Consider the following 8,895-nt stretch of genomic DNA (forward strand, 5'->3'; position numbering starts at 1 on the left):
TATTGACCCATTTTTTTCTTCATTTCACAAACAAGCTTCTTGAGAAAGAAATTAGACCAAGTGCCCCTCATTTCTTTACCTCCTATTAATCTTTGCAATGCAGCTTTGCTACCCAATTCTGTAGTAAAATTGTTCTTTCAAGGTTACTAATGGCCTCCTAATCATCAAATGCAATGAGTTCTTCTAAGCTTTCATTTTTCTTAACCTTTTTGTGGGAGGGCTGGCCCCCATTCCCATTCCTGATATTCTCTCACACTTTGGTTCCTAGAAGGGTCCATCCACTCTCCCTCAAAGAGCGTGCTTAATTATAGTTCTAGACTAATTACATGGAAGCCTGGAGGAACCCACTTCTGGCCATGTGTGACTCATCCTAAAGGGCACTGAACTGTGAGGTTGTGAAGGATCCCTTTATTGGCTGCAAAGCTGAAAAAGTTGGTGATTCAATAGATGTTCAAAAGGGATTCATCCATCCTTTCATCTTCTCTTCCTTTCTGACTATGAAGACTGGGGTAAGAGGAAATTATCCTTTCTTCTACCTAACTTTCATGAGCACATGGCATCCTGGCTCCCCATGACTGAACTTGGTCAAATTGCATGCCTAGGCCAAGGAGGGATGAATGTTCCAGCCCCTATAGTCAAGCCAAGCAGTACCTTAAGTTTAGACAACATTCTTCTAGTTTTAATCCTACCTCTTTGACCATACCTTCTCTAGCTCTTTCCATAGCTCTTCTTTCTCCTCCAGTCCCCTTAATATGTATTTCTCAAGGCTCTGTCCTTGGCAATCTTCTCTTCTATCTCGACATTTCTTCCCTTGGTTATCTCATGCACTCCCACAACTTCAAGTATCACCTTTACAGATAACTCTCAAATCTATATATCCCAGCTTTCCCAAGATTCAGATTCACATTTCCAACTGCCTCCCAAGAAATGTTTGCCTGGATGTCCTATTGACGTCTCAAAGTTATTATGACTAAAAACCAATTGGCCATTTTCTCAAAGCCTTCTCCTATTCCTGACTTCCCTATGCCTATTAATGATGCCATCAATTCTTTCAGTCTCCCAGGCTGGAATACTCAGGCATCTTCATTTCAGATTCCTCCCTCACCCCTCATATTCAATCAATATCCAAGTCCTGTCCATTCTACCTACAGAATAGCAATCAATCAACAAGCATTTCCTAAGTACTTGACTATGTTACAGGGATTGCACAAGTGTAAAGGATACCTTAAAAAAAAAAAAAGCCAAAGAGCCCCTGCCCTCAAAGAGCTTATATTCTAATGGAAGAGACAACACATGCATAAATCAGTACATACAGGATAAACACAGAGTATATGAAAGGTAGCCTTACAAGGGAAGGTACTAGCCCTGGAATGAACTCCTGCCAGAAGCAGAAATTAATTTGAATCTTAAAGAAAGCCAGAGATTTTATAAGGTAAAGATTAGGAGGGATAGTATTCCAGGTATGAGGGACAAGCAATGCAAAGATAGAAAGGAAAGGAAACAAAGTGTCATGTGCAAAGAAAGAGTGTCCATAGAAAGTGTGAAAGGAGGTAATATATTTAAAAGCCTGGAAAAATAGGCAGCTATGTGGCAAAGTAGATGGAGTGTTGGAACTGCAGTCAGGAAAACTTGAGCTTTAATTCTGTATCAGACACTATCTGTGTGACCCTGAGCAAGTCACTTAACTTCTGTCTGCCTCAGGTTCCTCAACTGTGAAATGGGGATAATGATAGCACCTACTTCCCAGGGTTGCTCTGAAGATCAAACAAGATAGTAATTATAAAGCAATTTGTAAACCTTATAGCACTATATAAATGCTAGCTATTATAAGGGTCTAGATTGTGAAGAGCTTTAAACGCCTAACAGAGGAGTTCACTCTTGATCCTAGAGGTAATAGGGAGCTACTGAAGTTTATTGAATAGGGGAGCTGACACGGAAAGAATTATACTTTAGGAAGATCAGTGTGGCAGTTGTGTGGAAGATGGATCACAGTGAGGAAGAGGAGGGCAGTTAGAAAGCTATTGTAATAGCCTTCACAAGACGTAGTAATGACCTGAATTAGAGCTGTAGCTGTGTATATAGAGACAAGAAGATATCCAGGAGAGATACTGTGATACATTTGGGGGTGGGGGAGACAGAGACAGGGGGAGAGAGACAGAGAGAGACAGAGACAGAGGGGTGGGAGAGAGAGAGAGACAGAGAGGGGGGGAGAGAGAGAGAGAGAGAGAGAGAATGGAGTTGAGAACCAAAGTTGGATGACAAGAAGGAATGCAGGTCCAGTCATGTCACCCCTCTACTCAATAAATTCCAATGACTCCCTATTACCTCCAGGACCAAATACAAAATGCTCTGTTTGGCATTCAAAGCCCTTTATAACCTAACCCCCATCTACCTTTCCAGTCTTCTTACAACTTACCCCCCAAAATGTACTCATCTGGGGGCAGCTAGGTGGTGCAGTGGATAGAGCTCCGGCCTTGGAGTCAGGAGGACCTGAATTCAAATGTGGCCTCAGACATTTGACACGGACACTAGCTGTGTGACCCTGAACAAGTCACTTAACCCCAACTGCCTCATCAAAAAAAAAAAAATGTACTTATCAATCTGTTCCCTGGCCTCCAGTTGTTCCACTAGAACACCCTCCATTCTCTTGGCTCCAGGCATTTTCTCTGGCTGTCCCGGTGCCTGGAACACGCTCCCTCTACCACTCTGGCTACTGGCCTCCCTGGTTTCCTTTTTAAGCCCCAACTAAAATCCCACCTTCTACAGAAAGCCTTCCCTAACCCCTCTTAATTCTGATGCCTTTCCTCTTTTAATTATCTCCTACTTGTCCTGTATATAGCCTGCTTTGTGGGTATTTGTTTGCTTGTTGTCTCCTCCATTAGATTGTAAGCTCCTTGAGGGCAGAGACTGTCTTTTGCCTCTTTTTGTATCCTCAATGCTTAGCATAGTGCCTGGCACAAAACAGGCATTTAATAAATGTTGATTGACTGGTTCTTTCAATAGTAATAGGGAAGTTTGGAGGGATAGATAATATTTCAGATATGTAGAATTAAGATGTCTAAAGGACATACAGTTTAAAACACCCAATAGTCAGTTGGTGATGTAGGACTGGATGACAGGAATGAGAGATTAGTCCTGGATATATAGATCTGGGATTCATCTGCATAGAGTTGATAATGGAACCCACAGAAGCTAATGCGATCATTATGTGAGATAGTGTAGAGAGAAAAGAGATGAGGCCCTATGTCAGAGCCTTGAGGGATAACTCACATTTAATGGGTTTGGCATCAGTGAAGATACAGCAAGGGAAACTGAAGTCAAATAGTTAGAACCAAGAAGAATCAAGACAAAACTGAGTCACAAAATCTCAGAGAGGAAAAAAACATCCAGAAGGAAACACTGCAGAGAAGTCCAGAAGGCTGAGGACTGAGAAAAGGCACAAATATTTGGCCATTCAGGGATCACAGTAACCTTTATTTGAATAATGAGTTCAAGAGTCAAACTGCAGAGGTTTTGGTAGAGAATGAGAGGAAAGAAAGTCAAGCGCTCAAGCAAAGACGACTTTTTCAAGGCATTTAGCTAAGAAAGGGAGGATATAGTCCAACAGCTCTGGCATGGGAGGATCTAGTGAGGATTTTTTTTAAAGATGGGGGATAGTTGAGGATGTTTGTAGGAAGCAGGGAAGGAACCAGTAGATAAAGATTGAAAACTAGGATGATACTGTGGGTAATCTTCTGTAGAACACAGGAGAGTTTGGGATCAAAGATATGTGTAGAGAGTATTTGGTGTTGGCAAATGGATATCAATCATACCTGTTCCCTTTCTCCATTTTTAACAACCTTTCCTCTCCTCCTAACTACCCCTACTTCCAACAATGGCCTTTTTACCTATTACTTGGAGCTAGTCTACAGTTATTATGTTTAGCAAATAAGATCAAATTTCTTAGTCGAGCATTCAAGGGACATCCATAACATATATCTAACCCAGTGGGGTCAAATTCAAATAGAAAGGGATTCCTATAGAGCCACTTGTTGACTTAGAAAACCACAAATTAACATTATCTATGTTGAACATTGTACTTTTATCTATTTTGTTAAACATTTCCCAATTCAATTTTAATCTGGGGCTGCATGGGACTGTTACAGGCCAGGAATTTGACACATTTGATTTAAGCTACTTATCTAGCTTTAGTATACTTACAGTATATTTATCTAGTATACCAATACGGATCTCCTCCATGTACTTTATGTTCAAATCAAGTCAAGCTATTCACGAACATCTGAATATGCCTATATACAAGCCTTCTTTTGCTCATGGCTTACCCTGTGCCCTGTCCACTCCACTCAGATGAGTGGACAAGGTCCAATTTACATTCTTCTTTTTTTTTTTTAAAGGCAATTGGGGTTAAGTGACTTGCCCAGGGTCACACAGTTAGTAAGTGTGTCAAGTGTTTGGTCTGAGGCCGGATTTGAACTCAGGTCCTCCTGACTTCAGGGCCAGTGCTCTACCCTACCCACTGCAGCACCTATCTGCCCCTGCATTCTCTCTTCTATGAAGCCTTTCCTGACTCTGCCTTCCACTAATCGGAATGACCTCTCTCTCTTCTGAATTTTCTCAAACAATTTGTCCCTCCCTCAGTCTATTTTGTATTTTCATCATTTGAGTTTGTGTCTTGCTCCTTAAAGTCATGGACCATGACTCATCTCTGTATTTCCTCCTACACCTATCACCAGACTCCTTCACAACCTAGCTTTGCATTTGATAAATGTAACAGGGGTCTGCCACTCCACTCTCATGGCATATTTGTGTTCAATGTATGGATAATGCATTCTCAGCTCAAGTCCTCAACCAGTTTAGACTTTACTCACAAACCAGGCTGATCACTAGAAATCAAATTTAGCCAACAAACAGCACTGGGAGCCAAAAACTTGATTGTATGCACCAAAAAAGACCAAACTCTGGGAAGTCTCACACTTATCCCATGGTTTACGTACTCTGTCCCACTGTGGAAGGAGTGCTAGGAGAGTGTCAAGCTTTCTGTGATTCTCACAGAACAGACAACCTTCTATACCAGCTTAGCCTTTCCCTGGGTGGTCTCATTTGTCTCATTATTCAAAGGGATATGGTTAGTCCAAATTTATCCATTCAGAATTAGCTCTTGAGCCTTAACCTAGTAAAATCCCTAATTCTTCATCCATTCACAATTAGCTCTTGGGCCCTCATCTGCTAGAAACTCCAATCCCTTATTGAATCTACTGTATATTTCTGTAATAATAAACAACTGCTGCTGGGTCTGGGACAAATCTAAACTTAAGTTTGGCTCATGTCTAGGGTCTCACCAAAGGAAAAGAAAAGAAAGATACCTGATGTACAGTGTAAATCAGGTATAGGGTAGCTATTTCTGTTACTCAAAAGAAATGCTTAACTAACACACACAAGACTTACAAGCACAAATTAATAGAAAATTTGAGCTTACTAGCTGTGTGACCCTGGGCAAGTCACTTAACCCTGATTTCCTCACAAAAAGAAAAAAAGAAAAAGAAAATTTGAGAAGGAGCAGTAATAATCTAACTGATACCTTTCTGGGAAGTTGATAACTTAAAACATCAAGATGGTGCAGTTTGGGAGACTGCTAAACAGACATTTCCAGTCCTCAGCTCTATGCTATATAAATAGCTCCCTCCAAGTCTACACCTCCTGGCAAGCCAGGCCTTGGGCAGGGTTCATCCTCCAGTAGATGGTTATCCAAGCGGTGCTGTTAGTGTATATAGAAATGACACTTTCTACTTTGACTAAGGACACAGGATCTCCAGATTTCTCAAACTCATAAAGTAGTATCGAAGGCTGGAAATGTATGTCTCAGGATTGCTGTTCAGTCACCTATGTCCAAGGAAGTACAAAGGCAGGTTAGGGCGTTAAGGCCCAGGTTCAGCCCCTGAGCCAAGCCCTCGATTTTTAGCTACCATATACTTGGCAGACATCGCGTCCTGGGCCCTTCAGCACCCCTTCAGAGGAATTCTAATGAAAGGAGAGCTACTTAGCATATGGGAAGGTGGAAGGAAGAAGAGTGAGCCCAATGCTCTTTTAAACTGAAGCATTCTTTCCCCCATTACCACCACAGGGCTAAGGGTCCAGTAGGGGGATTTCTTTGTCCTCCCAAAGCCCCCAACTACTTCAGTGCTGAGCCAACCTAGGTGGTCAGCCAGAAGCAGGAAGGACAGCTCTGTGTATGTGGCTCCACAGGGTAAAGTCCCCATCATACCTCACTGAGCCTTAAGGAGAACCACTGTAAATTTCCCAGGTTCTAAGGTTCCGGTGGATGAGAAAAAGGAACATTCATGAGAACAGTTGATAAGAGGCTAGAAATTGTTCAGTAAAAGGAGAGAAATGAGCTAGGAAATACTTCTCCCATCCTATGAGGTGTCGTTTCTATACATTTCCAGTTCCATCAGCAGATTCTCCTTTGAGATGTTCTTGAAGCCCTTCCCCATTCTGGTTGCCTTCTCTGGATACTTCCCAGTTTATCAACGGTCTTCCTAAAATCTGACACCCCTAAAACAGAATGCAGGATTCAAGATGTAGTGTTACCAGGCCAAAGCACAGTGGGGATATCACCTTCCTGGTCCTGCACATCAAAATGCAGCCCAATCTGGCATTAATTTTCCCGGCTGCCAAATCATGTTGTTGACTCATGTTGAGCTTGTAATCAACTTACTATTGCAAGCTTATAGCTAATGGGCTTATAGTCAACAAAAATCCCTCAGTCTTTTTTCCCCAGACAAGTTGTTGTCTGACCAAGTCACCCTCATCTTCTACTTATGAAGGTGCTCTTTTTTGTACCCAAGTGTAAGACTTGCATTTATCCCTATTATATTTCATCTTACTAAATTCAGTCCAATGTTCTAGTTTGCCGAGATCTTTTTAGGTCTTGACTGTCACCCACTATCCCTCCAAGTTGTTGTTGATGAGTCTTGCTGAATCCAAGGCCAGTGCTTTATCCACTGTGCCACCTGCACTAACTCTGCATCAGGATGTGGAGGTCTCTGGAGCAGAGGAGACAGCAAGTTGCCTAAACTGGGGCCATCCTATCCAGGGAGGAAATGAATTAGGTCAAAGTCCCTGGCTCACAAGTAGTGGCATCATCTTATGAGTAGTCCCTGCATGATCAACCAGAAGAATGATGGAGAGACTCAGTCTTCAGAAGAAAAAAATGTATTTGGAGGGAGGTAGCTAAGTGGTATAGTGGATAAGGCATGGCTCTTGAGCCTTAACCTAGTAGAATCCCTTATTCCTAATCCATTCACAACTAGCCCCTGGGCTCTCATCTACTAAAAACTCCAACCCTTTATTGAATCTACTATATATTTACTATATATTTACAAATCTAAACCTAAGTTTGGCTCATATCTAGGGTCTTGCCAAAGGAACAGAATAGAAAGATATTTGAGGACCTGAGTTCAAATCTGATCTCAGACATGTACTAGCTATGTGACTCTGGGCAAGTCATTTAACCTTGTTTGCCTCAGTTCTTCATCTGTAAAATCAGCTGGAAAAGGAAATGGTAAAACACTCCAGTATCTTTGCCAAGAAAATCCTAAATGGGGCTACTAAGAGTTAGACATGACTTAACAACAACCTAATCTACATAGTTCACTATAGCTCAGAAATCCACCAGCTTCAGCCTCCACAGTAGCTGGGGTCACAGGTGTGTACCATCACACCTGGCCCAAGCAGATCTGATAAGCATGCCAACTATTCCTTTATCTAAGCCATAAATGAAAATGGTCAACAGTTGGGCCAGGTACAGATATCTAGGGTCAGTACCATTGAACCAGTTGGGAATCCACCTAATTGAATTATAATCCAGTCCATCTGCATTCATCTTCTCCTTGAATTAGGCCATGAGGCCTAATCAAATGCTTTGCTAAGATCTAGGTCAACTATTCCAGCAGTCTGCTGGTCTACTAGCCCAGTACCACTACCCAAGAAAGAAGGGGAATGGCTAGTTTAGCTTGACTTGTCCTCGATGAAACCACTCTTTTCCTGACTCTGTGATCATTGCTACCTTTTCAAAGTGTTGACTTACCATGCTTTTAAAAGTAATGCAACAAGCACCTATTAAGAACCTACTTTTTGGAAAGCATTGTTCTAGTCCCTGAGAATATATGAGGGAGACAAAAGGGGGAAGGAGTTTTGCTTCTTTGAAGGAGTTTACCTTCTAGTAGCAGAAATACAGTCTACGATGGTGCTAGAACATGAAATGAAGTTCATTCACCTAGAGTTGGCAAACTCTATTTTCTATGTCAGTAACATTGCATACCTATCTCTCTGGAGAGAGGCCTGGAAGCCCTGAGGGTTTCCTAGGATTGCATTCTCCAATACTTTTTAGAGCATAAGTTATACCAAATTCCCTGAGCTTATAAGTCTGGTACACACTCCTAGGCAGGTAAGAACCTATAACCCCCCCCCCCCCCACCTTCAAAAGTGGGAATGAAGGGGAGAGTAGACGAGGACAGGAATGGACTGTACGGCTGGGTCCTTATTAATCTATTTTCCAGTCTCTATACTTTCCCAGTCAAGGACAGAGAGCTGGCCTTGGAACCTGGGTTCAAATCCTGCTTCTGACATTTACTGTCAGTGAGGTCCTGGGCAAGTCATTTAACTTCCTAGTGCTGTGTCTAGGAAACTCGCTAAGACGATAGGATGCAGAGAAAGTGCAGGTGGGTATCTGTAGCAGGGGTTTCTTGGCAGGGAGCTCCCCATACTAGAGAAATCACAAGTCCACTCCCTATTCCGTTGCCTTTCTAGGAAGCACAGTGCGTAGGGAAAGGATGCAAAGAGAAGTCATTAGGGGTGACTGGGATGGTGGGGTGATAACCGGGGCTCTAGAGACCG

The sequence above is a fragment of the Vombatus ursinus genome, unplaced genomic scaffold (genome assembly GCF_900497805.2).
Source record: "Vombatus ursinus unplaced genomic scaffold, bare-nosed wombat genome assembly UNPS02014813.1, whole genome shotgun sequence".
Classification (NCBI taxonomy): Eukaryota; Metazoa; Chordata; class Mammalia; order Diprotodontia; family Vombatidae; genus Vombatus; species Vombatus ursinus.